This window comes from Arachis ipaensis, chromosome B6, assembly GCF_059453495.1.
Source record: "Arachis ipaensis isolate K30076 ecotype BB chromosome B6, ASM5945349v1, whole genome shotgun sequence".
Classification (NCBI taxonomy): domain Eukaryota; kingdom Viridiplantae; phylum Streptophyta; class Magnoliopsida; order Fabales; family Fabaceae; genus Arachis; species Arachis ipaensis.
The window spans coordinates 51,532,934-51,549,589 of NC_142441.1; the positions used below are offsets into that span (position 1 = coordinate 51,532,934).

At 40.0% G+C, this 16,656-nt stretch overlaps 1 non-coding gene across 1 annotated transcript; it reads left to right on the plus strand.

Annotated features, from left to right (window-relative positions):
- Positions 1-9,646: 9,646 nt before the first annotated feature.
- Positions 9,647-9,753, plus strand: LOC148555552 (small nucleolar RNA R71). Its single transcript, XR_015887659.1, has one exon. It is a non-coding gene; the product is annotated as a small nucleolar RNA R71 (small nucleolar RNA).
- Positions 9,754-16,656: the final 6,903 nt, after the last annotated feature.

Below are 16,656 nucleotides of genomic sequence, written 5' to 3' on the forward strand. Positions count from 1 at the left end.
CATGTAACAGAGTGCAGAAATTAAAATTCAACAAGTAACTTGAACTGAATTAACAAAGCAAGAAAAAAAAATGCTCAATCTAGTTAACTTCCAATTTGAGAATTGTCAATCGAAAACCAATCCCCGGCAACGGCGCCATAAACTTGATGTGCATAAACTTGTTATGCTACGATTTAGGAAATTGCACGATCGGCAAAATTCCTTCCGGCAAGTGCACCGGTTATCGTCAAGTAAAAACTCACAATAGAGTGAGGTCGAATCCCACAAGGATTGGTTGAGTGAGCAATTCGGATTAGAAGTATGTTCTAGTTGAGCGGAATCAAGATTTAGATGAGAATTGCGGAATGTAAAATTGCATGAATTAAAGAGCGAGAAGTTAAATTGCTGAAATTAAAAGGGATGGGGGTGATTGCATGAATTTAATTGCAGAATGTAAAGAGAAAGTGGTAAATCAGAAATGGGAATTCATTGGGTGTTAGGAGATATTGAGATCTCCGAATCAAAACAACTTTTATCCCTTCCTCAACCAATGCATTCATTAAATTTTGCTTGGCAATCTTATATGATTGGATCCCAATCCCTTGGCTCACCAATTCTCTCTAAAAACAAACAAATTCCCAATCCCTTGGTTTAAATGTTCATAAGAAGAGATGATGCTCGATCACTGATTATACCACACAGTTTCATGAACCACAATTTGGTAGGATTACATGTCACAATATCCATCCAAACCCCAATCCAATTCACTGTGAGAAAGCTTCTCTAGCATGAATCCTCCATTCCTTTCCCAAGGTTCCGAAGGATTCCAATTATGGGTAGTTTCTTTCCCAAGACAACTACCCAATGGAATTAGATCGAGAAACTATCTAACAAAATTCAAGAGAAAAGATTGAAGAAGAAGATAAAACTATTATTGATTCATTGAATTACAATAGAGCTCCCTAACCCAATGAAAGGGGTTTAGTGAGTCATAGCTCTGAATTCAATTACAAAACTAAAAGAAAATGATCCAAAGTTCTCCGTGTAAAAATCTCCTCGAGTGTGTGTCAACCAACTTAAATTCTATCCTATTTATACACTTTCTAAATTGAGCTTCTGTTGTGTTTCTTGGGCTTTGAGGCCTTTCCCTGATTTCCTTTTGCTTTGGGTTTATGATCCATAATCCTGATGAGGCTGTGATCCAATTCTGTAACATTCATTGAGCAAACTTAGTGATAAACAAGTAATGACACAAGACTCAACAAATTGAAGCTCCAGACTCATCAATTCTTCAGGCCCAATCCCATAAACCATGATATTCAATTGGGTTTCATACCATAATACGTTTAAGTTAATGTTTGTGCTCAAATGCTAACTTAAACTTCAATATATTTGGCCCAGAAACCCTTTCAAAAAGTGGCGTTTAAGTTGAAGTTTAAGTTTCAGTTTAAGGTTAAACTGAAACTTAAACGTGGAAATGGAAGAAAGCAACCCAGGAGTGTGAAATGTCGAACACGTTTAAGCTTCAGTTTAAGGTTAAACTGAAGCTTAAACGTGGAAATGAAGAAAGCAACCCTGGAGGAGCAATTGGGTCGAACACGTTTAAGCTTCAGTTTAAGGTTAAACTGAAGCTTAAACGTGGAAATGAGAAAGCAACCCTGGAGGAGAGAAATAGTCGAACACGTTTAAGCTCCAGTTTAAGGTTAAACTGGAGCTTAAACGTGGAAATGCTCCTGGTGCCTTTCTTACTTCTGGCGTTTAACCTCCAGTTTAAGGTTAAACTGGAGGTTAAACGTGGAAATGCTTCTTTGGTGAGAATTTGTGTCGAACACGTTTAAGCTCCAGTTTAAGGTTAAACTGGAGCTTAAACGTGGAAATGCTCCCTTGGTGAAATTCTCATTCTGGCGTTTAACTTCCAGTTTAAGGTTAAACTGGAGGTTAAACGCCAGTTCCAGCATTTCCTAGCCTTCATGATTCTGGCGTTTAAGCTCCAGTTTAGGCTTAAACTGGAACTTAAATGCCATTTCCAGCATTATATGGCTTGGTAGTTTAAGTTCCAGTTTAAGCTTAAACTGGAACTTAAACTCCACATGTGATATTCAAGCTTCCTTTATTGATTTTGTTGCTTCCTTGCCTAGCCTCTTCTTCCCTGAAATCATCCAAACAATTGCATCAAAGTCTTGCAAATTTTCATGAGAAATCTTCCATTCATAGCATTCAAGTAATATAACTAAAAACTCATGGAATTTGCATCAAAATCATACTGTTTGGATGGTTCATTGCTTTGTTATTCATTTAACCATTCTTGGTTACTTTAAGCTCAAGAAAATGCATAAAACAACTAAAACTAACAGAAAAATGCTAGTGAAACTAGCCTAAGATGCCTTGGCATCAACATGTTTTTCACAATATGACATAATAAGGAAGGGAAAGTAAAACCATGCAATTAATGTGAATAAGTAGGTGAAGAGTTGAATAAATCACTCTAATTAAGCAAAAAAAGAACTCATGAAATATGGGTTTATCAGTGAACTAACTTAGCTAAGTAATTACTACACCACAAGCTTAAGAACTTACTCCACAAATTGAACCTCACTCTGGTCTTTCATAACATTCTCTTTTTATTTGACTTAAAGGACAAGCATACAAGTGAGCAAGGTAAAAATGCAGCAGTGACATTAGGACTAGCACACATGTGACGAAAGCAAAGAAAACAAACATTAAATTCTAGTGACTTAATCTGAAGAGTAACTATTAATCAAGGGTACATTCAGACTTCCAATTTGAGCACTCATATGGAATCAAGTAACAATACAATCTTTTGGTAGTGACTTCTAGCTATCCCTATGTTGTCATCATCCATAGCTTCTGCATCCTTCTTCGCCTCCTTGGATGATGGTGCACTGTTTTTCAGAAGATTGATTGAATTCCTGCAGAGTTGTTGAAAGTTGCTTGTTCCCAAAGCACTTGAAAAATAGTTAGCATGCATGTATGCTTGTGAAATTCTGAACTTAACTTGGTGTGTGAACACCAAACCTAGTTCCTTGCCTAATACACATATTGAATATATGCGAAGAACCTCATGTGCTGTTATTAACAAAACGGCTATGAACTAGAAACTAAATTGATGTTAAGTGGTTTCCCTGATTGGTTGGGGCTAGCAACTTGCCATTGAAGAAGTGTAGTGTGATTCTAACTAAAATCTTTGGTGGAACACCAAACTTAGAATTACACATTCACTCTTGGATTGTTTTGGTGTGCAACACCAAACTTAGCTCCACACAATACAGGGGAAACTACTTGTAACTTTTATTGAAATGATCATGAAAAGGAAACTACCTTTGGTTGGGTTGCCTCCCAACGAAGCGCTCTTTTAGTGTCGCTAGCTCGACGATTCCTCCCTTAGTTGAGATGATACTTCATTTTGGGGTTTTCCCCCATGTTGCCTGGTGCACGAAATTGTGATGTCAATGTTCACATTACTCTCTTACAACTTCGCACAACTAACCAGCAAGTGCACTGGGTCGTCCAAGTAATACCTTACGTGAGTAAGGGTCGATCCCACGGAGATTGTTGGCTTGAAGCAAGCTATGGTTATCTCGTAACTCTTAGTCAGGATATAATATTAATAATAATTTTTAGTTGAATTGTAAAAAGTAAAAAGGGCATAACACAAATTATACTTGTATGCAGTAATGGAGAATATGTTGGAGTTTTGGAGATGCTTTGTCTTCTGAAATTCTGCTTTCCTCTGTCTTCTTGTTCACGCACGCACGTCCTCCTATGGCAAGCTGTGTGTTGGTGGATCACCGTTGTCAATGGCTACCATCCTTCCTTTCAGTGAAAAGGGTCCAGGTGCGCTGTCACCGCACGGCTAATCATCTGCAGGTTCTCAATCGTACCGGAATAGGATTTACTATCCTTTTGCGTCTGTCACTACGCCCAGCACTCACGAGTTTGAAGTTCGTCACAGCCATCCAATCCCAGAATCCTACTCGGAATACCACAGACAAGGTTTAGACTTTCCGGATTCTCATGAATGCCGCCATCAATCTAGCTTATACCACAGAGATTTTGATTAAGGAATCTAAGAGATACTCATTCAATCTGATGTAGAACGGAGGTGATTGGCAGACACATGTTCATGGATTGAGCAAGGTGATGAGTGTCACGAATCATCACCTTCTCCATAATTAAGCGTGAATGGATATCTTAGATAGGAACGCGCATGTTTGAATGGAAAACAGAAATACTTGCATTAATTCATCGAGACACAGCAGAGCTCCTCACCCCTAACAATGGAGTTTAGAGACTCAAGCCGTCAAAGAGTACAAAGTTCAGATCTAAAATGTCACGAGATGCAAAATAAATCTCTAAAAGTTGTTTAAATACTAAACTAGTAACCTAGGTTTACAGAAAATGAGTAAACTATGATAGATAGTGCAGAAATCCACTTCTGGGGCCCACTTGGTGTGTGCTGGGGCTGAGACTAAAGCTTCTCACGTGCCTGGGCTGTTTTGGGCGTTCAACGCCAGGCTGTAACCTGTTTCTGGCGTTGAACTCCAACTTGTAACGTGTTTCTGGCGCTGGACGCCAGACTGCAACATGGAACTGGCATTGAACGCCAGTTTACGTCGTCTATCCTTGAGAAAAGTATGGACTATTATATATTGCTGGAAAGCCCTGGATGTCTACTTTCCAACGCAATTGGAAACGCGTCAATCGGACTCCTGTAGCTCTAGAAATTTCATTCCGAGTGCAGAGAGGTCAGGATCCAACAGCATCAGCAGTCCTTTTTCAGCCTGAATCAGATTTTTGCTCAGCTCCCTCAATTTCAACCAGAAAATACCTAAAATTACAGAAAAACACACAAACTCATAGTAAAGTCCAGAAATATGAATTTTGCCTAGAATCTAATGAAAATAAACTAAAAACTAACTAAAACATACTAAAAATTATATGAAATTAACCCCAAAAAGCGTATAAAATATCCGCTCATCATTGCCCATGTAGTGCTTGAGCCTTTGTCCGTTCACAGTGAAAGTCCTCTTTGAACTTTCCTCCATGATTTCTATGTGTCCATATGGCGAGACCTTTGTGACGAGAAAGGGTCCTGACCATCTTGATTTGAGTTTCCCTGGGAAAAGTCTTAATTTGGAGTTGTAGAGGAGTACTTGCTGTCCTTTTTCGAAGCTCCTGGGTGTCAGATTGAGGTCGTGTCTTCTCTTTTCCTTTTCTTTATAGATCTTGGCATTTTCATAGGCTTGAGATCTAAACTCCTCCATTTCTTGCAGCTGCAAGACCCTTTTTTCACCAACAGCAATGCTGTCAAAATTTAGTAGCTTGAGAGCCCAGAGGGCTTTGTGTTCCAGTTCTAGTGGTAAATGACAGGCTTTTCCATACACCAGTTGATATGGGGACATCCCGATCGGTGTTTTGAATGCCATTCTGTATGCCCAAAGAGCATCATCTAGCTTTTTTGACCAGTCATTTCTTGATGCTCCTACAGTCTTCTCCAGAATCCTTTTCAACTCTCTGTTAGATATCTCGGTTTGCCCGCTTGTCTGGGGGTGGTAAGGCGTGGCAACCTTGTGTTTTACCCCGTATCTTAGGAGAAGAGTTTCTAGTGATCTGTTACAAAAATGGCTCCCTCCATCACTGATGAGCGCTTGTGGGACTCCAAACCGACTGAAGACATTATTTCTGAGGAAGTTCATGACCACCTTGCTATCATTTGTTGGGGTTGCAATGGCCTCCACCAACTTGGAAACGTAATCCACTGCTACCAAGATATACTTGTTTGAATGTGAGGTTGGGAATGGTCCCATGAAATCGATTCCCCACACATCAAACAGTTCTAGTTCTAAGATTAAACTCTATGGCATCTCATTTCTTTTGGGTAAATTTCCAGCTCTTTGGCATTCGTTGAAGTTCTTTACTAGTTCTTTGGCATCCTTGAAAAGGGTGGGCCAAAAGAATCCGCTTTGTAACACCTTGGCTGCAGTTCTGTCCCCTCCAAAATGGTCTCCATAGCACGAGCCGTGGCTGTTCCACAAGACCTCTTGTCCCTCTTCTTCCAAAACACATCTTTTCAGGATTCCATCTGAACACTTCTTGAAGAGATATGGTTCATCCCAAATAAAATACTTTGCGTCATTGATGAGCTTTCTTTTTCGATGTTTGTTGATTTCTAGAGGTAAAGCCCCAGTTGCCTTGAAGTTGGCAATATCTGCAAACCAGGGTGCTCTGTGAACCGTCATCAACTGCTCATCTGGGAAGAACTCATTTACACTTGTATCATGTGTTCCTCCTTTATCATGAGGGATTCTGGATAGGTGATCTGCTACCTTGTTCTCCACTCCTTTCTTGTCTCTAATTTCAATATTGAATTCCTGCAACAACAAGATCCATCTTATTAGTCTTGGTTTTGATTCTTGCTTGGCAAACAAATATTTAAGTGCTGTGTGATCTGTGAAAACAATCACTTTGGCGCCAATGAGGTATGATCTAAACTTGTCTAATGCAAAAACTATTGCCAGCAACTCTTTTTCAGTAGTGGTATAGTTTCTTTGAGTGTCATTAAGGACTTTGCTGGCATAGTATATCACATGGACCAAGTTATCTTTCCTCTGTCCTAACACTGCCCCAACTGCGAAATCAGATGCATCGCACATCAGTTCAAATGGTAAGTTCCAATCAGGTGGAGAAATGATAGGGGTAGAAGATAGCCTCTTTTTCAAGTTTTCGAATGCTAGCATGCACTTTTCATCAAAGATAAATGGTGTATCAGATACAAGGAGATTGCTCAAGGGCTTGGCTATCTTTGAAAAATCTTTAATAAACCTTCTGTAAAAGCCAGCATGCCCTAAAAAGCTCCTAATTGCCTTGACATCACTTGGTGCGGGTAATTTTTCAATGAGTTCCACCTTAGCTCTGTCTACCTCAATGCCTTGGTTAGAAACCTTATGGCCAAGAACTATTCTTCCTGTCACCATAAAGTGACATTTCTCCCAGTTCAAGACCAAATTAGTCTCTTGACATCTTTTTAATACCAGGGCCAGGTGATTTAGGCAATTAGGAAAGGAATCTCCGAATACTGAAAAGTCATCCATAAAGACTTCAATGAATTTCTCTATCATATCTTAGAAAATGGAGAGCATGCAGCGTTGGAAAGTTGCAGCTGCATTACATAGCCCAAATGGCATGTGTCTGTAGGCAAACACTCCATATGGGCAAGTGAATGAGGTTTTCTCTTGGTCTCTCGGATCAACCATTATTTGGTTATTTCCTGAATAACCATTGAGAAAACAGTAATATGCGTGTCCTGCAAGTCTTTCCAGCATCTGATCCATGAAAGGAAGGGGGAAATGATCTTTTCTTATAGCTTCATTGAGTTTTCTATAGTCTATGCACATCCGCCATCCTGTGACGGTCCTTGTAGGGATTAGTTCGTTCTTCTCATTGGGGACTACAGTGATTCCTCCTTTTTTGGGACAACTTGCACGGGACTGACCCATGGGCTGTCTGAGATCGGATAGATCACCCCTCCTTGCCATAACTTCATGACTTCTTTCTGTACCACTTCCTTCATGACTGGATTCAGCCTCTTTTGGGGTTGAATGGATGGTTTGGCATCATCTTCCAACAGTATCTTATACATGCATATGGCCGAACTGATTCCCTTCAGGTCAGCGAGGGTCCATCCAATGGCATCCTTATGCTTTTGTAATACTTGGAGTAGTTCCTCCTCTTGTTCTTGGCTGAGGGCTGAGTTTATGATCACTGTGTAACTTTCATTCTCTCCTAAATATGCATATTTGAGGTTGGGTGGCAGTGCTTTGAGTTCAAGTTTGGGTGCTTCTTTTCTTTCATTCTTCTCTTCTAGTGTACCCTGAACATGAACCTCTGCTGTTGCAACTTCTTCGCTTGATGCTGATTCCTCTTCTGTTAACCCCTCAAGTTCTTCTTCTTCAAGAGTCTCTTGTACTGCATCTTCCAGTGAATCCAACCTCATACACTCTCCTAATGGTTCTTGTGGGTAACTCATGGCCTTAAACACATTGAATATCATCTTCTCATTGTGTAGTCTCAGGGTAAGTTCACCTTTTTGGACATCAATGATAGCTCCAGCAGTGGCTAGAAATGGTCTTCCCAGGATGATAGAAGCCTTGGCTCCTTCCTTCATATCCAATACCACAAAGTCTGCGGGGAAGATAAAGTCTCCTACCTTCACTAACAAGTCTTCTACTATGCCGTGAGGAAACTTGAATGATCGGTCTGCCAGTTGCAGGGCCATTTTTGTTGGCTTGGACTCCTCAATCCTCATTTTTCTCATCATAGCTACGGACATCAGATTTATGCTGGCTCCTAAGTCACATAGAGCCTTCTCCATTGTGATTTCCCCTATAATACAAGGGTTCTGGAAGCTCCCAGGATCCTTTAATTTCTGGGGTAGTTTGTGCTGAATGATGGCACTACATTCTTCGGTTAGTATCACAGTTTCATTGTTCTTCCAGCTTCTCTTTTTGGTCATCAATTCCTTCAAGAACTTGGCATAGAGTGGCATTTACTCTATTGCTTCAGCAAAGGGTATGTTAATCTGTAGTTTCTTGAAGATTTCTAGAAATCTTGAGAATTGGCTGTCATCCCCCTTCTTCCTCAATTGTTGAGGGTATGGGACTTTTGGAACATATGGCTTCAGCTCTTCTCCTTTTTGATGTGAATTGGAGGTGGGAACTTGAACTTCATCTTGTTCCTCCTTCCTTCCAATTGAGTCCTTCTCTTATAGTTGCTTGGAGGTCTCCTTCAATTCCTTTCCACTTCTGATGGTGATAGCTTGACACTTCTCCCTTGGGTTTGGCTCAATGTTGCTGCAAAGGTTGTGGCCGGGAGCTTGCTGAAATAAGTAGCTAATTTGTGTCTCAAGTTTCTTGATGGCAGCATCTTGATTCTGCATGTTGGATCGCACTTCCTCTCAGAACACCTTACTATCTTGAATTTCCTTACATATGCCTTCAAGTAGATTCTCGATCCTTGAGAGTCTATCTTCGGATGATGGTGAATTGAGATTGGAGGGATGAGAAGGGCTATTTTGGTTTTGGTATGGATGTTGAGAGGTGTTATTAGGTGGGTGTTGATATGATCTCTGTGTGGAATGTTGGTGAGCTTCATTGTTGTTGGGGTTATGGCGTCTCTGATCTTGGCCTTGATCTTGTTGATTTCCCCACCCAAAGTTTGGGTGGTTCCACCAACCAGGATTATAAGTTTTAGAGTATAGATCATGGGTCTGCCTAGGTGAATTTCCAATGTAGTTGGCTTGTTCCTAATCACCCTCTGCTTCTTCATTCACTCCTTCTTGAGCTGCTGCTGAGGTGGTGATTGCTGCTATTTGGTTCCTCTCCATCTTCTTGGTAAGGTCAGCCGACTGCTTGGTGATCATCTTGTTTTGAGCCAGCAATGCATCGACGTTATTTAGCTCCATCACTCCTCTAGTGTTGCCTCTTTCAGAGGCATAGAAGTAGTCATTCTCTGCTACAGTCTCAATGATATCTATGGCTTATTCAATGGTCTTCTTCTTGTTCAAAGATCCCCAGATGAGTGGTCTACTGCTTTCTTTGATTCGTAAGAAAGACCCTCATAGAAGATGTGTAACTGCACCCATTCATTGAACATATCTGGCGGGCACCTTCTTGTCAAGTCCTTAAACCTCTCCCATGCTTCATATAGAGTTTCACCATCGTGTTGCCTGAAGGTTTGTACCTTAGCTCTCAACCTGTTGATCCTTTGAGGAGGATAGAATCTTGCCAAGAATTTGTTCACCACATCTTCCCAGGTTGTTAAACTCTCCTTCGGGAAGGATTCTAGCCATTTAGATGCTTTGTCCTTGAGTGAGAAGGGAAACAGAAGCAGTCTATAGGTGTCAGGATGAACACCATTAGACTTCACAGTATCATATATCCTCAGGAAGGTGGTTAGATGTTGATTGGGATCTTTTTGGACTCTTCCTCCGAATGAACAGTTGTTCTGAATGAGGGTGATGAGCTGTGGCTTTAGTTCAAAGTTATTGGCATGTATGGTTGGCTTTTGGATGCAACTTCCACAGTTTCCTGGGTTTGGATTTATGTAAGATCCCAGAACTCTTCTCTCTTGCCCAGCATGATGCACTGGACCTTCTCTGCCATGGTTGTGAGCTTCTTCTTCATGATGATTCTCTATATTCTCATCCATGTCTGGTTCAAAGTACTCTTCCTCTTCCTCAGCACCAACAACTCTCTTTCCTCTTGCTTCCCTCCTTAATCTAAGAAAGGTCCTCTCAGGTTCAGAATCAAAGGAAGTTGAAGCCCCGCTTCTTCTACCTGTCATACAACCAACAAGGCCAAAGCAAAAGGGGGATAGAGAGTATTCTTGTAAAAAAAATGCTGTTAGTGTGAATGATGCAATATATCAAACAGTTAGTGGGTTAGTGAACTGAATTGTGACAATTAAGAGAATATCTCAAACGGGTAAGGGGTAAAGGGAAGAAAATAACTAAAACTGAAAGTAAATTGCTCAAACAGAAATTAAATAAACAAAAGAAAGAAAAAGTGCTCAATCTAGTTATCCACCAATTTAATCATTGTTGATACAAAATCAATCCCCGGCAACGGCGCCATAAACTTGATGCACAGAAACTTGTCTCTCAACAGATTTCCCTCGGCAAGTATACCGAATTGTCATCAAGTAAAAACTCACAATAGAGTGAGGTCGAATCCCACAGGGATTGATTGGTCAAGCAACTTTAATTGGAGGAATGTTCTAGTTGAGCTAAGAAGAATTTGATTTGAGAATTGCAGGAAATTAAATGGCGGGAAAGTAAATGGCAGAAAATGTAATTGCTGGAAATAAAGAACTGAATGTAAATAACGGAAAGTAAATTGCAGAATCTTAAATGGGGAATGGGGAAGATGAGCATAAAAGTAAATGGCAGAAAGTAAAGAGAATGGGTAAGATAAGAAATGGGGAGTTCATTGGGCTCAGGAGATGTTGTATTCTCCGGATCAAGTTCATTTTCATCTCTTCCTCAATCAATGCATTCATTGATCTCCTTGGCAATCTTAAGTGATTGAATTCCAATTCCTTGGTAATTCAATCTCTCAAATCTTGATCAATAGCCAATTCCTTGGTCTAATTGCTCATGAGAAGAGATGAAGTATGGTCACTGATTATACCACATGTATTTCCAAATCAAAGTATTGGGAGAATTATATGTCACTATATCCGTCCAAACCCCAATTTGGTCTAACATGAGAAAGCATTTCTAGCATGATCTCTTCATTCCTCTTCCAAGGTTCCGAAGAGATCCAAGTATGAATAGCTTCTTTTCCAAGACAACTACCCAATTGGATGAAGATTGAAAGCTTTCTAGTAAAATCAAGAGAAAAGAAAGAAGAAGAATAATGAAAACTATTATTGGTCCATCAAATTACAACAGAGCTCCCTAACCCAATGAAAGGGGTTTAGTTGTTCATAGCTCTGGGAATGGAAAACAAAGATGGGAAATACATTCTAAAAGTAAAACTAGAAGTTGCAGAGAAAGTAAAATTATACAGAGAGTAGTTCTCCCAATGCCAAAAGCTCCCTTTCTAGTTCAAAACTACTCCTATATATACTACTCTTCTTATCTTCTAGTGGGCTCTTCAAGTCTTGGATATGGGCCTTTGGATCTTTGAGTTGAAGCAGTTATCATATTTAGTGGGCTTAGCTTTGCTTGCAGAAAAGTGTGAGTGAGGCATGGACGTTTATTAGGACGTTAGTGGTGTTAACGTTAAGTAAAAATGTGGGTTCGAGAACGTTAGTGACGATCACCTTTTTCACTAACGTTCCTATCCCAAAATGGTCCACGTTAACTTCAACGTTAGTGGCACTAACGTGACCACTAACGTTGCCTCTTGGTCCTTCGCAAACGTTATTGGCATTCACCTTTTCTAATAACGTTTGCTTGTTACCCTTCCTCCCTACGTTAGAGTCCACGTTAGTGTAGCTAACGTGACCCTTAACGTGGTCATGCCTCAGCTTCGAGAGTGTTAGTGACACTTACCTTTGTCACTAACGCTCCAAACGCCACTTCCCATGTTAGTGCCTCACGTTAATTGTATTAACGTGACCACTAACGTGGTGGTGATTGCCATCTCCAACGTTAGTGACAAAGGTGAGTGTCACTAACGTTGGCTCATCATTTCTTTCCTCCACGTTAGCTTCCACGTTAATGTAATTAACGTGGCAACTAACATGGCTAATAGTGGCTTAGTCCAACGTTAGTGACAAAGGTGAGTGTCACTAACGTTCGCTCCTCCTTGCTCCTGCCACGTTAGAGTTCACGTTAATGTAGTTAACGTGACTCTTAACGTGGCCAATTGTACCTTTTGGAACGTTAGTGGTATTCACTTTTACCACTAACGTTGGGGCTTTCTTTTTCCTCCACGTTAGCTTCCACGTTAATGTAGTTAACGTGGACACTAACGTGGGCTATGATGGCTCACGAAGGCATTATTAGTATTCACTTTTCTTATTAACTTTGCAAGCTAGCCTCCATTCCACATTAATGGTCACGTTAGTTAGACTAACGTGGCTATTAATCGTGGCATCTTCCTTGCTATCATTCAATTCATGCATAATTCTCATAAAATCATGTAAAACTCACAATGTTTGCTTGAATCAAGATGTAAGTGATTATCTACCCAAAACTTGCTTATTAACTAAGAAAATGCATGAAACTACCCTAAAACAGTAAAGAAAAGGTCAGTGAAACTGGCCAAAATGCCCTGGCATCAGAAGTTGATCTACTGTTTCCTTGAGGCGAGCCTGTGATGGACATGGTACACAGGGAAGTGGTGGTGTTTGGGAGTGATTGGATTGGAATTGGGGTAAATAAGGATCATACGGTGGTGAATGGTAGAAAGGAGCTTGTGAGTGTGGTGGTTCGATGTTATGTTGAGAGGGTGGTCTATAAGCACAGGGTGGGGCTTGTTGGTGACTATCAGAAGGTCCACCATATCTATCAGCCTGGTATGCATTGTAGAATGGTCTTTGTCCATGATATCTTGGAAGGTGTTGTTGCCGAAAGGGTTGATCAGATCCTCTTGGCTCCATCCATCTTTGATTTCTTAGACCTTGATGCATATTCCTGTTATAGCTTCTATTCCCTTCAACAATTTCAGAACCAAACTCATAGCGAGAGGGGTGAGAGTTCATAGTAGCTAAATAAAAATAAAAGAGAGGAGCGAAGATAAATAAAGAAGTAAAAGAAAAATATTTACAATAACCAATAATAAGGCACACGTTTGCAGTTCCCCGGCAACGGCACCATTTTGAAGAGAGAACTTTTGCGTGGTCTAGAATTCAGAATAAATTTCCGTTGTAAGTATAGATTCTAAACCAACAAAAGTCCTTTCTTACAAACGTTTTGGTTGTCACAAGTAACAAACCCCTTTAAAATTGATAACCGAAGTATTTAAACCTCGGGTCGTCTTCTCAAGGAACTGCAGGGAAGTATGTTCTTATTATTGGTTATGAGTTTTGTAAATTGGGGGTTTCGAAGGTAAGGAACAAGTAATTTAAATAACAAATAAAATAAATAAATAACTATAAAATAAACTCTTGGCACGGTATGAAAATTCGGAAGTCCTATCCTAGTTACTCCTATGAGATTTAGAGTTAATCCCACTTAGTTAACCCTTATGAAAGCAAGGGAAAGTCAAGTGAAGTAATTAGTTAGATTTCCCAAGTCCTAGCCAACTCCTAAGGGAAGACTATAGTTAGTGGAATTCAAGTCAATTAGCAAACATAACCATCAATCGCGATAAGTTCAATAACTCAAGGGTTTCCAGTTAATCAATTAAAGCCAAGGATATGAAAAGCTAAATAAGAATTATAAACTGAAATACCTCAAATTATATTAAATAGAATATTCAAATCTAAACATGAATGGTTCATAAGCCAATTTAGCAATAAAAGTAATTAAAGGAAAGCATTAAATTATCTGAAAGCAAAAGAGAAATAGAAAGTAAAAGGAATATTGAACCTGATAAAGAATTGAAATACTAAATTGAAATAATAAGAAATCCTAGTCCTAAAACCTAAGAGAGAGGAGAGAACCTCTCTTTCTAAAAACTACATCTAAACTATGAAAAGTAAAATAATTTAGGGCCTCCTTTTGAATGGATGCATTCCCCCACTTTATAACCTCTAATCTGTGCTTTCTGTACTTGGATCTGGGCCAAAAAGGGCTTCAGAAATCGCTAGGAGCGTTTTCTATAATTTCTGGTGCGTGGCATCTATCACGCGTCCGCGTGGGTCACGCGGTCGTGTCATCTGGAGTTTTCCTTATCACGCGTTCGCTTCGGTCATGCGTCCGCGTCATCTGTGTTCTGCTTAAGGCGCGCGTCAGCGTCAATCACGCGTTCGCGTCGCTGCCAGTTTCTTCAAAAACTCCATTTTGTGCTTTCCTTCCATTTTTGTATGTTTCCTTTTTCATCCTTTAAGTCATTCCTGCCTTAGAAGATGTGAAACTACTCAACACACAGATCACGGCATCGAATGGTAATAAGGGGTAATTAAAATAATTAATTTTAAAGCATAGGAAACATGTTTTTCTCATATATCACATAATAAGGAAGGGAAGGTAAAACCATGCAATTGACATGAATAAGTGGGTGAAGGGTTGAATAAATCACTTAAATTGAGCACAATATATATAAAATATGGGTTTATCAAGCATCGCACATGATTTCAAATGGCTGGCTCCAGTCTGGTCCTCTCAAAATTGGATCTTGAGTCAGGGCGGTCTTTAGCTTATCAAACACTTGTTTGTAATCCCCACTGAAATTGAACTCAATATCTTTCTGCAGTAGTCTGGATAAAGGTAGTGCTACCTTACTAAAGTCCTTAATGAATCTCCGGTAAAAACCTGCATGGCCAAGGAACGAACGGACTTCCCTCACAGAAGAGGGGTAAGGTAAACAAGAAATAACATGCACCTTTGCTGGATCTACAGAAATGCCAGTATTAGACACAACATGTCCTAGTACAATCCCTTGTTTTACCATATAGTGACATTTTTCAAAATTCAATACAAGGTTTGTACTAACACATCTATCTAATACTCTAGATAAACTATCCAAGCAAAGGCTAAATGAATCACCATAAACACTAAAATCATCCATAAAAACCTCTATACAGTCCTCAATAAGGTCAGAGAAAAGACTCATCACGCACCTTTGGAAAGTAGCTGGTGCATTGCACAAGCCAAAGGGCATTCTCTTATAAGCATAAGTGCCAAAAGGACATGTAAAAGTAGTCTTTTCCTGATCTTCAGGAGCTATATGGATTTGAAAATATCCTGTAAAACCATCTAGAAAGCAATAATGGGATTTACCTGACAAGCAATCAAGCATCTGATCAATGAATGGCAAGGGGTAATGATCCTTGCGAGTGGCTTGGTTGAGACGCCTATAGTCAATGCAAACTCTCCATGAATTCTGTACTCTAGTTCTCAGAAGCTCTCCATGCTCATTTCTTACTGTTGTGATTCCAGACTTCTTGGGCACCACTTATACTGGACTGACCCATTCGCTATCTGAGATGGGGTAAATGATATCTGCTTCAAGTAGCCTGGTTACTTCTTTCTTGACAACTTCTAAGATGGTGGGATTCAGTCTTCTCTGAGGTTGACGGACGGGCTTTTCTCCCTCTTCTAGGAATATTATGTGCTCACAAACTTGAGGGCTGATACCTACTATATCCGCCAGGCTCCATCCAATTGCTTTCTTGTGTTTTCTCAGCACACTGAGTAGCTGTTCTTCTTGTTGAGAAGTGAGTTCCCTTGTAATGATAACTGGAAACTTCTGCTTGTCCTCAAGGTAAGCATACTTGAGGTGTGGGGGGAGGGGCTTTAATTCCAATTTCTGTTCATGGTCAGGCTCTGGATTATCTGGGGCTGGTGATAATGGCAAAGTGCCCTCATTGTCCTCTGAAAGTGTCCCCACACTTGGACCTTGTCTTGTGTACTTCTCTTCTAATTCCTCCTGGTGAACTTCAGCCACGGTTTCATCTATGATGTCATACTAGGAGATAGAATAATCGTCCGGAGGGTGCTTCATCGCTTCATTTAAACTGAATTTCACCATTCTGCCATCTATTTCAAAAGAAAAAGTTCCAGAAAATGCGTCCAGCTTGAACTTTGAAGTCTTTAGAAATGGTCTTCCATGCAGGATTGATGATGGCCTTCCTGAGTCATTAGGGGGCATTTCCAGGATATAAAAGTCAATGGGGAATGTGAGCCCCTTAATGCTCACTAATACATCTTCAGCAATTCCAACCACTGTAATAATGCTTTTATCTGCTAACACAAAACGAGCTGCCGAACTTTTTAAAGGAGGGAGCCTCAAAGTATCATATATAGACAAAGGCATTATACTAACACATGCTCCTAAATCACACATGGAGTCAGAAAATATCACACCTCCAATAATACAGTTAACCATGCATGGACCTGGATCACTACACTTTTCAGGTATACCTCCTATTAAAGCAGATATAGAACTACCTAAAGGGATAGTTTCTAATTCATTAATTTTGTCTTTATGTATACATAAATCTTTTAGAAACTTTGCGTATTTAGGTACCTGATGAATAACATCA